The 17,873-nt window shown below is 38.1% G+C and overlaps 1 protein-coding gene across 1 annotated transcript in view; it reads right to left on the bottom strand.

The window, feature by feature from the left end:
• TMEM135 (transmembrane protein 135) overlaps positions 1 to 17,873 on the bottom strand; it is a 176,942-nt gene that overhangs the window by 24,426 nt on the left and 134,643 nt on the right. The gene's annotated exons all lie outside the window — the stretch shown is intronic.

The following is a 17,873-nucleotide window of genomic DNA, read 5'->3' on the forward strand; positions in this document are numbered from 1 at the left end:
TGGAAAAAAAGATTTCCAGAAATTATGATTGAACATGTCACTAAATCTATTTTGACTTGTAATTACTGAGTTGTAGTGACTTTTCCCAGTATCTAAACAATATCCACATCCTCCCCAGCGACCAGAGAAGAACATTATGATTGTGCTAAGAACAACACCCAATTCCACAGAGCTGTTAATTGTTTATAATGAGGCTGGACAAAGGCATTTTGGTCCTCATTTAGGTAAATCTATGGGAAGCTGGCTCCTACAAATCTTTGTAGATTTGGTTCCACATGACTCTTCTGAGATCGGGAGCTATGCATGACTTTCATATCAGCTTAAAAAATGAATACTCTGATTATTTATTTTCTTGTCAGAAATAAAGCATATCAAAGCTGAAATTGCAGCACCCTATTTGGAAGCAGTGAGGCCCTTAGGTGCAATTCCACTGGATCCAAACCACTACTTGCAGATGAGCAGCATCTAAACACAAAAGAGGTTCCTTTCCAGATCTACAACTACACAGGGCACTGGAGATCAAAATCATAGAACAGTTTGAGTTGGAAGGGATCTTAAAGATCATAAAGTTCCAAGCAATGGAACCCAAAATGCAGATGGTTAGGTTGCTTTAACATGGATGATTCAATGAGATTTCCTTGCTCTTTGTAATTATGGCCATTTCAATTTATCACCTCTATACCCTATTAAAGACAAAACTTGCCTGTCTCACAAAGATACCTTACCACCAAAAGAACAATATATTTCAAACTAAGTTATGGTCCACTGCGTGAACATGCAAGTACTTTTTTGTCCATCTGGACAGACTGCAACCTCTCTTAGAGACATCAAATAATCGTCATGTCAAGGCACCTGGACATGCTGAGAGCAAAAACAGTCTGTTCCATTCACCAGCTACCATGAACATGAACATTTCCCCATAATATCAAACCTAAGCCCTCGTTCCTTTCATGCAACATCTCCATATCCTCTCTTTTGCCAAGACTGTGATTAGCTTCTCTTACTATTGCCTTGGAGGCTCCTTGACTGCCAGAGCATCCTGAATGCAGCACCTCTACTGAGGCACACTAGGGTCAGCAAGCCACCTTCACAAGCAATGCTGAGGTTGCTTCAGCAAGAAAAAAAAAAAAAAAAAAAAAGTGGGAACTGATGGAAAACCATTTCTTCCTCTCCTTTTCCCGAGGGTGGCGTTGTGAAGCATAACAGCTACAGGCACAGAGAACATTGCAACCACACTCGCAGCCATCTCCTCTGCAACTGAACGGCATCATGAGGCACAACTTGTGATTTGTGCGGAGGAAATCCACAGAGGCAAATTTAAGGGAAGAAATGATTTACAACTGTATTTTCTCTCCCAATTTCCCCTTTTCTGGATTAAATGTTTGTTTTCTTTTTTTCGTTACTCATAGGTCTTGCCTATTCAATCCAGGAAGATGAAAAAAGTTCAAGGGGCAATTATAACAAAAACCTAGTCACGTACCCCACGGACACCACGTAGCTTTCAGAAGACATACTAAAAACTGGATCAAAAATAACAGAAGTCAGAAGAGTTGTGGTTGAAACTCCTATAAAAATTATATTTCACACCATTAAATGTGTAATGTAGATGGGATTCAAATACAAAGAGAAATCTCATTGCTTACGTTTCCAAATCAAATTGATAGTTTAACTTTGTGCATTTAAATAAAATGTAAAAGAATGTATCCATGACATTTTCTTTAGCCATGCCTGCAGTATCGAATGATCTATTGAAAAGACTATGGTTTTGTAACTATTACATGCAGTGAATATGAAACAATACCTGAAAAATCCAAATGAAGAAAGAACGAGAAAGCAGGGACAGCATTCAAGGAAGAGTAAGACAGCAGAGCAGAACACATTTATTTTCTAGAGCTGTACTGAATGCATCATTTACAATACTTGGAAAGAAAGAGTGAATGGAGATGGCAAACAGTATAGTTAACAGTGAACTGTGGTCCCCTTAAGCTTTCATGTGAATCCAGGGAATTACATTTTTTTAAGAAAAAATTCTGTATTTCTGGCAAGAATGTGACACTGCAATTGAAAAGAAAGCTTTGTATACCACGGTTATATATCACAATACTGGATTCTGAATTGTAAACCAAAGCTGTTATCAATCAACGCTTCACATCTGATTGCTAATCATGTTGTGTGTCTTACTGCCAAACATGAAATCAGATTTCTGGGGATGTTAATTACCCTGCTACTTACCATGTTCTCATTTCTTCAGAGAGATTAATGCTCCCAAAATGTGCATTTTTAGGTAAACACAGTTTCCTCAGATTATAAAAAAAAGATTTTTTATTACTGTAGCTGGATGCAGCCCTTCTGTTTCTCTGGGTAACGGCAGCGCAGTGCTGCGGGCTCAGCAGCAGGCAGGTGAAGCACACCAATTTCTCCAGCAGCTGGGTGACTCAGACTGCCGCTTCCCCTTCCCAAAATCCTTCTTCAATGCCCCTGCCTCACACAGCTGAAAACTAAAACTAACTAAAAGAGCTGACTAAATGATAAAAGTAAGGAGTAATCTGCTTAGTTCAATTGGGTTTGTTGAATTTTCAAAAGTGATGTCATTTTTCCACCACCCAATTTTAACCTTTGGGATTTATTTTTTTTTTTTTTTTTGTTAACCAAGCAAATGGTAACCTTCTGCTGCAACAAACCCCAAACACTCTCCAAATCGGGCACAGAACAAAAATAGGAAACAGCAAAAAATACTCGCAGGCATGAAGATGGGAAGTCCACTGCCTCTAGAGGCATAAGGATTCAGCGCACTGTACCTTGACACATGCACCAAACCACGTCCGCCTCAGGGGCTAAGGTTGCACTGATGCTGTTTTATTGTTGTTAGAACAATAAGGACACTCAGGCTGTCGCCAACAGGACATGCTGTTATGACATTAAGAAGCAAATGATTTTAAATTCATACTGGGTTTGGCTCGGTTTAAATCATGGTGGCATCTGCAGCAATTCTATGTTACGATGAGACCTCTGCTAAATTTATCTACTGCCAAATTTTTGTCTGGCTTCCACTAGCTCTCTGCAACTGGAAAAAAAAAAAAAAAAAAAAAAAAAAAAAAAAAAAAAAAAAAAAAAGCAGCTAAGCTTCTTGGAGATGGTTTCTGTAAACATGCTTCATGCTATTTACAGGTGATTCAAAATTTCAGTTAGCCAAACCTCTCCTACAGAGATTAATTGACAAACTCCAGCATTCAAGAGAAATAGATGCACCATTTGCTTTCCCCAGATGATCCCGTAACTAGATTATAAGGGCAATGTTTGGCTGTTTGCTTCGTTTCAAAATGTGATTATGAGGAGACTATCCATTTATATTTTTTATATTATATTAGCGGTATCTCTGACGTTTAATAAAATCGGCATATTGAATCAGAATAAGCTTTTAATGAAATGAAAAGCTATAAAAAGATTTTAAAGAAGTTAGCAATTGTTTTGAATACGTCATGGCCTTTGCAGATTTAGGTTACACACTGAAAATTATGCATTACTTTTAGATCAGTGAGTTGTTATTTGTAATACATTGACTTGTCCTTTTAGATCAGTGAGTTGTTATTTGTAATACATTGACTTGGAGTGAGATTTTGACTGTTACTCAAAAATATTCTTATTGTCTATAATGTTAAATGCTGCAGAAATCACCAAGATTGTGATAATTAGGTACTGTGCCACAAGCATTAGGACAGCATCCATTTCTTGCTAAAGTCAAGCCAAATGACCACATTGTGAAGTTTCTTGAAACTTAAATCTGTATTTCTGGCACTATAATATTTCTTTGCAATGACTGCAACACGTTGGTTTACCCAGAGTTTACACACACATCTCTGGCACGATGCCGTGCTCTGCAGATACGCCTCTGAGGTTCCTAAGTATCACAGGAAGTCTTGAAAACATTAAATTCTCAAAACTGCTTGAAGAACCACAAAGTGAATAAAGTATTTATGCATAGTCTCAGAAAACACTATCTTGAGAACCACATTTCAGTGCTGCTACACAACTTCACTTCTTAGTAGTTCCCTTGGCTTATACTGTAGAAAAGCAAGGGGACAGGCTTTATTCTAACATAGTTTTATTTTAAATTACTACACTGCTGTTCCAATAGATCGTATTTTTAGTGCTGCACATCCAGGTGCCGTATTTGAAATAGAAAGTTGCATCACCAGAAAAAAAAAAAAAAAAAAAAAAGTTTGAGAAACTGCTCGTAAAAGTTGGAATGATGTAACGCAAAGGCCAAGCCTACGGGACACAGCTCTGGGGTTGGGTGTCACCTTTGCAACAGACTTCTGGTCCTTTCCTACTCTTATAATCACTTAAATGTGGCCTCTGATTTTGATTTTTTTTTTTTTTTTACAAGAGCAAAAACCATGAACTCCATGCCACAAACGTGGGCAATCGCCAGGGAAAACACAGAATCCCCCCAGAATTATAAAGAAAATAATATTATTTTTAATTAGGTACCACAGAATACTTTCTGTGATTAAGTAATTTAACTTAGTGAAATGAGATGGTATTTATGAATATAACCTTCCCAAAATTATTGCTGGGAGTTTGCTGCTGCTGCTATCCTTGTTTACAAGTTCAATAAAGCCTCCTACAATTCTTTTGCTCTGCAAACACATAAGCAATGCTTACAACTACTGTGCAGAGCCCGTAGCCAAGTGCTGACAATCTCACTACACAGAGACTGCCAGAGTGTTTGGGCTTTCTCACAGAGTGCCACTTCTTGGGCTGGGTGGGTTTCATGAAGTTAGCACCTCTCTTTATCTCATTTTCTCTCAGGGTTATTTCTAGTGCCTCCACAGTGCAAAATGTGAACATGTGGACAGAATACAACTCAGGCAATCAGAAACCATAAGTCTAACACGTATGTATTGATATCTCATGATGCTTAGTTAGTCAGACAGCTCCTGAGGAAGGCACTGTCATGCTTTTTCGCTTGTTTGTCTGATTTCAGGGGTGTTGGTTTTCAAACTTTGAGACTGCACAGAATTTCCATTGCATTTTATCTGCACAGAGAACTCTGGGCGCTGGCTAACTCCTGTGCACTCACACACTGCAGCCAGAAAAAAATGGAGCATTTAGATCAATGAAATAAATATCAGCCTCAATTTCCACGCTGTGCAAGTAAGATATGTCATGGTGTGTTATTATGAGCATTTAGTCTACTTCTCCAGTGGACCACTGAAATTAAACCAGGCAGCTGAGCAAATGCAGCCACGCCAAAAATACAATCCAGTGAGACTGCACCACCGAAAAATAACATTAGAAAACTTCTGCTACTTTTTTAACCCCATTTGCATATACAAACTATATGTTGTGGTTCTTCAGTGATATGTTAAATATGGATATGTTAAATACGCATGTGATTACATGCTTTTCCATTTCTAGAATGCTTCATCATAATATCCATCTACATATGACTAAAGTGCCTTTTCCTAAAGCCTATGATTAATCGAGTATTTAACATTCACTGATGAGATTTCAGCACAATGACAAAGTTGTCAATGATGTTTGATAATGGGAACGGGGCTCTAAAGTTTAAACTATACGTTGTTTTACCTCCAGCCAATTTCTTATAAAAGCTTAGAAAGTTTTAAACACAGCATATTCCTCAGCAATTCATCCCCCCAAACACAACAGGAAAAGCAGCTCAGGCAGATTTTGGGCTGTGTGTGAACCTGGGTTTCAGTAACTCTCACAAATATCAATGTCAACTAAAAATACACAATTTTAAAAAGAACACTCATCCTTCCAGAAGTGATTGAGAAGTACGATATACTATCCTGATGCAACTTTGGGAACCAGAATTAATGTCCACTTCAGCAGGAATAAGATGATACAAGTAGAGAAAGCATGGTATGGTATTTCTAACCTTCAATTGCCTTTTAAAAGATTTATAAGGGATTGATAACCATTTAAAATAGCCCACAAACTAGATGGAAATGAGTATTATTAACCCCAGTTCAGTTTGTGAGATTTTATAGAAACATTATCTCCTCTCACCATTTCTCAACTATTTTAAACATCTATTACCTTTAACTAGCTGAGATAAAAAAGTTGACACCACACTAAGAAGCCAGAACTTAAACGTTACAAATGTAAAATTACTTGGCAAAGCAAATAAGCGACGTTAACAAAGCAGAAACAAGCCATCCAGAAGTTCTGGCTAATATTTTCTACAGGGAAGGCATGCCAGAACCTCTAAGGTAGAGCCAAAGCTCATTTTAGGTCTACAAGTCAAAGACTGAATGCAAATCACTTGCATATGCTAACATATCACCACCGTTGCTGAGAAATAATGTCAGAAAATCCTTAATGTTAACTCTTTTTTAGTCAGAAACCTCTACTCTTGAATAGCTTCTAAAACGCATTAAGCACAGCCATCATCAAGCTGCATCTTTGCAGCTACCACCACTCCAGTAACTCCAAAGAAAAAAGTATGTCTAAATTCCCAAGCAATTAATACGACAAACATAAATTAATATGACAAATACGAATTCTTTTCCTTGTGCCTTTTCCTGTTGCTTTCTTGCAATGTATCAAGTTTGAGGCCAGTTTCTGGGAGAAGTTATTACTGGCAAAGATGGGGATCTTCTTTTTATCGCTACCAAGGAAGGCGGTTGAGTTTCCTACAAAACTACGGCACTGGGGCGTCTTGCTGCTGAACACATCCTTACTTCATCCCCTTGAGGTAGTCCTGCAGACAGCTCTTGGAGGGTACATTCACATCATCAGAGCAGCTTCCCATGGATCTTTCTGCCAAGTGAGCTGTGGCCAAGCTGAAGCCCTCCCATCCATGTCACCATCACACTGCGCATGGGTGAGTGGGTCCTACTGCAAAGAGCAGGGATGAAACCAGTCCTGAAAACTGGGTTAGCACAACCTGCCTCTGCTGGGCCACAGACACACAGCAAGTCAACTGAAATTAACTCTTGTGTCTCCATCAAAGACCTACCTCACACAAAATGGACACATCCCTGGAAAATCCCAGAAGGTTGGTCTTTTATTGGAGATAGGACCTAACCCTGCAAGCTTTTGCTATTTGGGGAAAAAGATCTTAAATTCAAGATAAGCATAGGTAATGAGCATAACTAATAGCATACTTGTGAAGTGTTCACACCTACTTTTGCTGACTAATAAATATGAAGCATCATCTCCATCTTCCCAGCAGCAAATCATATCATTGCTAGAGGACAATCACAGAACGAGTAGGAACCAGAGTTCTGCCCGTAGGAGGGGAAAAGGTAACATAACTTCAGGATGTTTTAGACAAGATATTTTTAGTAAAGACAAAGTTAAACAATAAGTATCATACAGACAGAAAAGGAGGAATTAGACAAAACTACAATTCAACTGCCTTCCTAAGGAGGAAGGTGCCTACTGTGCGAAACCAACGTACGTAAACAGGCATTGTGAGCACCTGGAAGACAGTCATGAGGATGTGTAACAATCAACACACAATTATCCAGAAACATAAATAAGACGTGCTTAGCATTGTGTAACACTTTGTGACTGGAGAAGAAATGCAGTATGTGTCATACACTACTGATTTGAATCCTGTTTTGGACCCTGAAACATGTGACAATTTCCCTTAAAAACAATCAGGGAAGCACAATCTAATGGAAAGCATTCGTAGTGAATACAAAACTGGTCAGACGAGCAGTGAGAGAGCGGTTATCAGCAGCTTCCTGACAAACTGGAAAGATGTACCAAGTGCTACTCCACAAGCACCTCTCCTGGATGTCTGCAAGTCAATAATTTCAGCAGGAAGAGAGATGACAGAGCAAAAGGAGGCCTTTTACATTTGTAGATAATAACAAGCAGAAAAGGGCTACAAGTGGAAAAGAGATGCTCAGAAAAAACAGGATGCTGTCCATCGACTGTCTGTGTAATGTATTATAAGTAGAAACCACCAACGACACAAATAGCAATGGAAAGCAAGGAGAAGCAATCTTCAGCAATTCTTCAGCACATGTTCTAACAACTCTGGAGGGTGAAAAACAATTGGAATAGATTGTTATGGCCTCTCTACTGTTAGAATTTGTAAAGAGCGAGTTAGGCATTTGACAGGAATGGAGTAAGTGGTGCTTCCTTGGGGTATAGGTGAAATTAGATGATTTCTCAGGATTTCTTTAAGCCCTGCTATTCCATTTTAAGAGACAGAAAAGTTTAATTAATGCCTAACTTTCATGTTCTCAAATATTTAAACAACTACAGAAACTAAGCTGATTTTTAAGGGGGAGAAGGAAAAGTGGAGATCCTCCAGAACTGTACTGAAGGCTTGTGTGTATTCACTAACATCCCAATAACAGAGAAATATCACCACAGTACAAGAGGATCCAGAAGAAACTCCCACTCTGAAGGCACTCTTCTACTGAGGTCACATTTTAGCAGCTTCAGCTGAGAAAAGCCTCAAAGAAATGCTAAATGACAGCAAGAAAAAAATATTTGACAGTAGGTAGGTCTTAACTTTGCATTTGTTTTAAAATTTCTTTCACTTCTAATATTGAACTCACAAATGCAATGCTTTGTACTCCTAGAAGGAAATTTGTTTTCCTCATTTTAGATTTAGATAGCACTAAGAGCGCAATGACAGACCTGTTTTGTTGTCCCTGAAAATGTGAAGTCAAGTAAAATGGTGTGGCAAACAAACCTTCATACAACTACAATCCCAGCAAGTCTGGAAACAGCAGGTATTGCTTTATGTTTGTTATCCAAAAGTAAAGGTCAGTTTGGGATTCTAACTTCAAGCATTACTCCGTGTTACCCCATGCCCATCACTTATGGGCCAATGGAAAAGACACAACCGGGTGAATAAATCCTCAATAAATCCGTATGGCCACAACACGCGCCTGGAGGAGTGACAGAGGAGCATACATAGGAAGTTCGTTGGTCATTTCTGCTGCTATGTGTGTGCTTGATAAAGCGCATGGCCGATAGGAATTAACTGCTCTACTTGCTTGTGCCAGGCACTTTTTCCAAAGTCAAAGTTTCATAAGAAAATATGCCAACTGTGAGAATGAGATGTGAGCCATGCTTGCATCCATCCAGGTTAAGCAGGCCACCTGTTCCCTCCTTTTGCTGCAAGTTTTCTTGTGTGGAGACCTTCAGGAGACATTTATCTCCCAGATTTGCATCTGAGATGAGCTCTTTTTATATGGCATTAGTGAAAATAAACAAACAAACTAATATCATGAATCTCCAGTGACACATCCCTTTAATTCCATTAAAGGCAACAAGATGCAGCAAACTAAAGAGTGTAATATGTAAAAATAAATTTTAGTAAACTGGACCTGCCAATACTACACATTTTAGCAGTAGATAATCAGTGGACAAATGATTTGCACCATGAATGATTCCTTTAGCTCTGACAGCTTTCCAGTGAAAAAGTTCAGTTTACATGTATATCCAGGACATTTGGACTATTTTCTTCAGAGAATTACATTTCTCCATCTTTCTGTCCCCAGGCCAGATATGTCTTTTTTCAAACTGCACCTGATGCTGACTCACAAACTGCTCTGGATGCTGCAAAGCCATGAAAGCAGATTAGACAAGGCTGCTTAATTTTTAATTTGCAGTAATTAGCTGGAGACAAATCCAAGTTCTAGTGACATGTTCTTGGCCTCTTTTTACAATTTTAATACATTCATCAATGTTAAGTAAACAACTTTACAAACTTCATATAGCAGATGGTGATTCTTGGACCTACACCACTCCAAGTGTTTATAATAATGTTACAAAGTGCAATTCATGCAGAAGCCAACTGCGGAAAGACTTATTATGGTTTCAAAATTTCACTTGTAATCCAGCGAGTAACTACAGCAATAGCTGTACATTAGTGCAACAACCACAAGTCAACAAAATTATGCTAAAGGGGGAGCAAGTTATTACTGAGTTTGCAAACCAGGCAACGCATACCAGCTTGCGAGATCGTTAAGCCTACCAATTACTTACTAAAGTTCAATTTTATTCATTATTTTCCACTGGCTACTGGCATATTACATTGAATAAGAACAGTAGCATTATACATTTCACAAACAAGATGCTAATTGTTGAAGGTAAAAAATATAAGTACTGGTAATAGTGGAAGAAATTAAAGGTTTATGAAATTAGGTAGATGTATGAATGTGCAGATTCATGATAACTTTTAAATATATACTCACAGAAGACAGTTTTTATATAACTAAAAATAAATTGCTCTTCAACAGGCCTTAGGAAACCTATGGTACTTGTGAAAGGAGACAATTAGAACTTTAATCAATGAAGAGCTGACGTTTTCCAAAAAAAATGTGAAGAAGCCATGTTTTGAAATGATGTGTTTCAGTCTAAAATACTGAGAATAAGGAAGGGATTCATGGCAAGGATTAGGATGCTACAAATCATATGGAACATATGAATAGGAGTCTGTTTCTATGTATCAATAGGGGTTTAATTTCTGAATGAGAAGCTTAAGCTAGGGCACATTCTTTTGTAAATCATCCCACGGGTTTCCTAGAATACACGGACTTTGTAACATCCTCGGTTCTAACTTTACTCAATAGGTTCTTATAAATCTATCAACATTTCATTTAATGCTTAAAACAGTAAAAGATTAGAACTGATTTTGAAGGAAGATAAAGCAAGAAATAACATTAACGATAGGTAGAAAATGAAAGTCTCATCCTACAAAGAATAGTTTATCAAGAGCTGACTATAACTTCTCAAGTTTGCTACCCTGCCTGCTATCTGAAACCAAGATTTCCCAGGAAAAAAAAAAAAAAAAATCCTGAACAGCTGGAACCCATCCTAGAGATACAAAATAAATCACTTGTGAGTGAATTCCACACTCAAAAGCCCTAATCAGTACTCTATACAAGCAACAAAACAAACAAAACCCAGGAAGAACATTACAACTCTGGTAACTGGTGTATACTAATTGCAGAGCATCAGGACAGCTTCAATGGGAAAGCTGAGACTGAATAGGATTGTCTGATAAATCCACTGCACTCAAACACTCCACTCAGTATTCTTGACCCTGCAGGTCACAACCTTTTGCTCCCAAGTCACTCATGCAAAGGGGGATAAAGAGGTTTGCCCCATTCTATTAAATCCTTGTAATTATTTGTTACAGTTTTAAGTCATATAGCATTATACACACAACAATTTGGTGAAACGTGCATGTCCTTTTCAAACAAAAATACAATAGACAAAATGGGCATAATTTGAAAACCTTGAAGGTAGCCCAAAACATTTTGAGTTTAATTCCTTTTATATTTAGATGGTAAGAATTTCAAGTAGTAGATAACTTAGATATAATAGCCTGCACTAACGCTTAAATTAAAGAAATGGGAATGATTTCACAATGAAAGGACGTTAAAAATTTAGCTAAAGCCTAAACCTACAACAAAGACAGGAACAACACATACTGACCACAACTGGGTATGAAGAAAAGAAGAGAGTAGCATCAGAGAGCAGCACAGTCATAAGTCTTTGGGCAGTCAGCTTTCATTCTCAAGTTTCACTGCATAAACAGTTTGCTATCAAATATAATATTTCTTTTATGGTGTAATTTGACTGAAATCTGCCAAATGCACTGTACAAAAATGATTACTTCACCTTATGAATCACTTTTCATCACCAGACTTTTAAATACAGCTGTGAAGCTTTTGTTCTAGAGGAAAAAACAATTTTACATTGTTGATTTATCTGTGATGGAGCAAGGGTGGAGTCTGGGGATTTGGGGTATTTTCTTTTTTGTATTTACTTACTTGCTAAGTATTTCAAGTATAACCATTTATTTTATAAGTACATATTTAAAATAAAAGTATGAGCATTTGTATCTTGCAAAACAACATAGTATAGCAATCAGCACTGAATGCATCTTACGATGTGATTACAAATGGAATGGTGGAATGCTGCCAAGTGAGTTTTGGGATAAAAAGTTCCATTTCTAGTCCAGAATATCAGAGTTCTGGACTTCATTAGGGTCTGCTAGTGTATTTCTAGTGCATATAAATCCTGTCACTAATGGTGAGATCTAACCCCCTTAGAGACGTGTCCTCGTCAAGGGCCATATCTTGCAGCCCAAGCAGAAGTATCTAAACTGACAGTTGGAAAGGATAAAATAACCAACAGCTGTCTTATTCATGCCAAAGCCTACTCGAGTATTCTCATTAGCGCTTTCCTCATTTTCAGATGCATGCTCCATCCACATGGGCCAGAAGAAAATGTGCACAAGAACATTTAGCATATAGGGAGCAGAAGTAAGTTTACTACAAGTAATTTGCAGTGAACAGCCTCAGTGCTTTCTGCACTGTTTCAGGAAATGTTCTCATAAGCTTTTTTTCCTCATGTTTATGATGTGGATACAATCACAGTATTTAGAAGACCTGCTCTGGAGGGCAATCCTTCAAAACGTTGTGCATTCCTGTTCTCAATGCACATATTCCAGAGGTAAGCATCTTCCAAACACCAGGGAGTAACGCTGATCTCTAGAAGGCTCATGAACTCTCTATGTACGAACCCAATAAAGCAGCACATGGCTTCAAGGTTCAGAATATTTGTGTGCTTAAATAACAGAAGATCCCCAAAGCCCTTGTCTGTATTTTCGTTTGTTCATACACGTTTCATCTCGTCCTTGATGGGATTGTTCATTCTCTTTTAGCTAGAACACATCCAGACCTTCCTTCACCTTGCAGATGAGTGGCACCACTCCTTTCCCCACATGGAAGGCATGTGAAGATGCAAGAGGGCTTTGTAGTCTTAGTGTCAAAGTCAATGACTAACCCCAAACTTCTGTGTTAAACCTCCTGGTTTGGCATTACAGCCTTCCAAGTGTTGAGAAACTGCAAGGAGTAAAAGCAAGCGCACTCAAGAGCTGCTGGCGTTTTGTCTCATGAAGCCGTAGAGACAGACGATGGAGAAAAGACATCCTTTGTCTTCTCTCAGATTTATAATCCTAGACGACTCAGACTTTTTTACTGATGTTGCCCAGCCTTGTTCTGAGGCTTGTACACAAAATTTTTCCATTGTCCCATTGATATGGAATTGGCTTGGCTACTAATGATAGATTAACCTTAAAATTGATACTGAAATTATGATTGAAATTAAATGAAGAACTAGCAATATTCACCAACTTTGTGTTTTGATACATCATAATTATACTACAAAGTATCTCCACATTTTTGATACTGGATATTTCCATGCAAAACATTGTTTTTTATTCAATGATTAAACAACCTATTTCTGAGTTCAATAAACAATACCCCCCCCCCCCCCACAAATCACACCCTCTGATTTTTTTCTTCTATTTAAATAAACCAGAGCTATATACTTTTAAAGAAGATCACATCAACATCAGAGAATGCAGCAAACAGGACTGCTCTCTTATCTCTCCCCCGGGTCAGTACAGGGAAGACTGGATGCTGCTTCTGCAAACTGCTTCTTTTACAGCCCCCTGACTCGAGGCAGGGATTAGGAGGGAAAGATGACCTCAGACATGCTGTCAGTGTTGGACTTAATTTTGATCCAAGAAAGACTTTTTTTTTAACCTACCAGTGAAACTAAAAATAGTATTTTCTGTTTGTTTTTTAACAAAGTTGATTTTTTTAATGAAAGGGTGCAGCAATACTTGAATTAATTTGGCATCCTGAGTAAGCTGTATGTTTTTATGTCCTGTACAACTTAGATTTTGAGTTTGATTTTGATTCTCAAATAGCATTTTATTGCAATTATTTAATGCAAATAGCATTTTATTGCTATTTACCTAACTTGCTAGCACATCATAGCGTATCATAGTTAGCATCTCGTCACCCTTCAAGTTGTTTTTTCTATAAAGGAAATTTTCTTCTCCATTTATTTATTTAAGTTATATTGAAAAGCACGCACATAAACAGTTACATCTTTATGACTTTTAGATGCCATTTATTAAGGCATTTTGACCATCTACATTCATCTTTTCTAGGTTAACAAGGGGAGAGTAGAAAAGCTGAAAAACAGTTAAGGTGAAAGAAGCTTTGCTTTTTTTCATTAACATTTAAACCAACAAGTTGTCCCTCAAGCTTGATGTCCCAGCAGCTTGCTGAGCAAACCCTGGGTGCAAGACCCTGGTGTGCTGCCTTGTGTCTGCACATTACCAGGCTCACCCTGCAAGCCTCCTGTCTCGTCCAAGCAGCTGCATAGTTTCATGTAAAAAGCAGAACTTTCTGTGTCTTTGGGAACTTTAGGCTTTCACAAGTAAGATTAAAAACTGGCTATGGGGTTCAAAGGTTATTAGGAAGGAGCCTGGCAGGAGCATAAGTTATCTCTGTTGCAAACATCTCTCTTTGTTAGGAAATGGGGCTAAGGAAGGCTGTGAGGTTAGGATTTCACTTGACAAACATACCTGAAGTTGTGCAGTTATCTCCCCTGACAGAAATGATGTCTGTTAAAAGGTTAACATGAAAAAAGATACACTTAAGAAAAACAAACTCTCTGCATCTTATCTTTTTCACATCTTGTCATCTGTTTTTGTGGAAAGTTCCTATTAACATATGCGCACAATATGATTTTCAGAAGTTGCATATTAAATTCAATACTTTAGATTTTGAAATGGAGACCCTCTTTTTTTTTTTTTTTTTCCCCCTTTTTCTTCCTCAAGACTACATCACCCTGTAGGAACATGGCAGCTTAATTTTAAATCCACAGTGAAACTGAAAATCACACTGTCTATTTATCACTTGAAAATGCATCAAATGGACAATTTAAAAATATTATTTTATTTTTTTTTAATAAAAACAGATTCACCACAACTACAATGACTTTTGTAACAGTGTGTCTCCCCTTTTGTGAAACATTGAATGAAATACTGCAGAATGTAGTGAGTGATAGCAAACTGCAGCAGTCTGGTTTCCACCATTTCCTACATCAGGGCCCTGCTGCATGTGTAGGATGACTTGAGCTGTAACTGCTTTATGACAACAAAACAAAACACTCTGTAATACATCCCTGCAAAACACTAACCGTGGATCTAACATAAAATATTTACATTGTAAATTACTTTATACTCCTCATCCTTCTCAATTCCCACTGGTATTTTAAAAATTATAGCATTACACTGGCTTGTACTTGAGTATCTTATGCATACATTCATGTCTATATTTCTAGACAGAATGATTCACTTTACTGGCAAAAAAAAAAATCTACTTATTTCTACCAGATGGGTCCCAATGAAATTTTAGAAACTATTACAGAAAGGAAAATTTGCTGTTTGGTGCTGTTCCTTGTTTGTATTGTTGAGAAATGCTTTTGCTCCAGGTCAGATTAGCTGAGAAAGCACGTTATTACCACACTATCAACTATATAGTCGTAATATGAAAGCAAACACTTTAAAGAACATTTTCCCCTTGCAGAATAAAACAGAAATGTAGGTGAAACAGTAAAGTATTTAGGTTTGGAACATTCTCATTTTCCTCCTCTTCAAATGAGGTTTAAGTATGAGAGAAACCTACCCTGTTTTTCCATAGTTGTTTTACGAAAAGCTGCTTTTTAAATGGAGAACACATCGTGTTCGATTCACTCATCCCATCGGACATGCCAGAAAGGTATGGGGTTTTACAGAACTTTGCCAGATTCCTACACGGATCAGAGCCAGCCTTGTTATACAAATACATGCATTTGTTTGTCATTTCCTCTATTATAGAGGTAGCTGTCCTCACTGGCAAAATTTGTTAGGTGGCATGCCCACACTGAGGCAACACAGAGACATAGAATCCTAGGATCATTAGGGTTGGAAAAGATCTCCAAAATCATCTGGTCCAAACATCACCCTAGCACCAATGTCACCCACTAAACCATGTCCCTAAGCATTATGTTCAACCTTTCCTTGAACACCCCCAGGGACGGTGACTCCACCACCTCCCTGGGCAACCATCCCAATGCCTGACTGCTCTTTCTGAGCAGAAATGTCTCCTCATTTCCAACCTGAACCTCCCCTGCCACAACTTGAGGCCATTCCCTCTGGTCCTATAACTGGTTACCTGTGAGAAGAGGCTGACCCCCAGCTCCCCACACCTTCCTTTCAGGCAGCTGTAGAGAGCAATAAAGTCTGCCCTGAGCACCATGGTCAGAACAAGACCATATTGCAGGATCATGCCCCTTGTTCTCGAGTGCTGTACTCCAAGTGTAATCACGGCATGAGTATAAGTCTGATTCTGCACAAGGATCACTACATTTCTGAGACACAAACCTTTTGCAGTGACATTATTCCAGAAACTCATCAGGATCACGTGCTGAGAAGCTTTTTGCTAAGGAAGATGGAAAAAGAAAGGGAGATGAAAAGGCAGATTGTCATTTCCAAGCACGAGGTATTCAGTTGGACCCAAGCAAACACTTTGAGGCTGTGTTAAATCTATTTAGATTTAAGAGAGGTAAAGCATGACTTCAGATTTGGGTGGTCTGCACAGTGTCCAGGAATATAAGAATTGGCTCACCTTCAAAATAACTTTTTGGTTTTTTTTTTCAGATTTCTTTTCTTCAACAAATAAATTATATCCACTTTTGCACTAAAATCACAGAATAGTATCTGACCATACTGTTTCTCCACATATTTTCCTAGGTGTAGCACCAGTAACAACGTGTCTCTTCAATGCAAAAGTGAAAACAATGAAAACTTTATGAAAACTATGACTGCAGCTGGGAGATGGATAAAAAAGTTGGAAGGTGATGGTTTTTACAACTTTACAAATGCATTGAAAATTTGATTGTAATCATGTCCTAAAGATGAAAAAAGTCAGTACTCTACCTGTAAAATTAGCTGGGTGAGAGGCACAGATCTCATTTTTTAGCCAGAACTCTGCTGAAGGCAGGAGAAATCTGACAGAAAACAACTATAAAACTTAGAACTGCCATAAACCGATGAAGAAATCAAAGTATCGAGCTACTATCTGTTGTAAAACATTTTCTGTGACAAAATCTAATTTTCAATAAAATGAACATCTGCACGGTGCTTCAAGGATCTTCACAGTGTCTCTGTCTCAACACCTCATGAATTCTTAACTGTAACATAAAATGAAGAGACAACTGGATCTAATCTGGGGAAGTCACACAACACCTCTGATTATGTATCTCATAAATGAATTAATTTCAATTTTTGTTTTATGTTACCTAGTTCCCAGTTACATCTGATTTCTACACAGGGACCAACTGCTGAGCACTATTAAGTATTAACAGAGTATTTTATTTTCCCGTTTTACTGAGTGATGTGCTAAATATAGTATTTAACATACTCGGACCAAATTACATAGTATGTCACCTTTAACTTTGTAGTAAACATCCATATTAATTGATTGAAACACTGTGCTGCATTGGCCAAATATTACAGAAGCACTGTCATAGGCACCTGGTATGAAAAAATATATATAAATGGCAGAGGGCTGGGGAAGAATTAATCTAAAGCGCAATTTCTTTTGCAAGTCTGGCATCAGCATATGTATTACTTGCATTGGCCTTTTCACCACCAGTTGTTCATTAATGGGTTAGTTCACTAGGAAGTTTTCGAACAGCTTTGAAACCCAATCAAGTTCAATTCAAATTTAACCAGAATGTCACTTGCTAATGTGACAGATCTGTAACAACATCCATCCAGCTACGGGGCCATTAGATAGCCAGAAAAATCTGTCACTACCAGAGCTCAGAGCAGCAAGCACAACATGTGTGGTCATAAGCAGGACTCCAGTTGAGTCTTCCAGATGACTCCTTCCCCAGGTGGACACCACGACCTCAACCCGACCATCATCATCCACTACAGCACTCATGCCTTCAATATTGAAGAATTTCCCAGCTCTACAACAGCCAAGGTAGCCCACCAGGTCCACAGCAGGACT

Source organism: Aythya fuligula, chromosome 1 (assembly GCF_009819795.1).
Source record: "Aythya fuligula isolate bAytFul2 chromosome 1, bAytFul2.pri, whole genome shotgun sequence".
Taxonomy (NCBI): Eukaryota; Metazoa; Chordata; class Aves; order Anseriformes; family Anatidae; genus Aythya; species Aythya fuligula.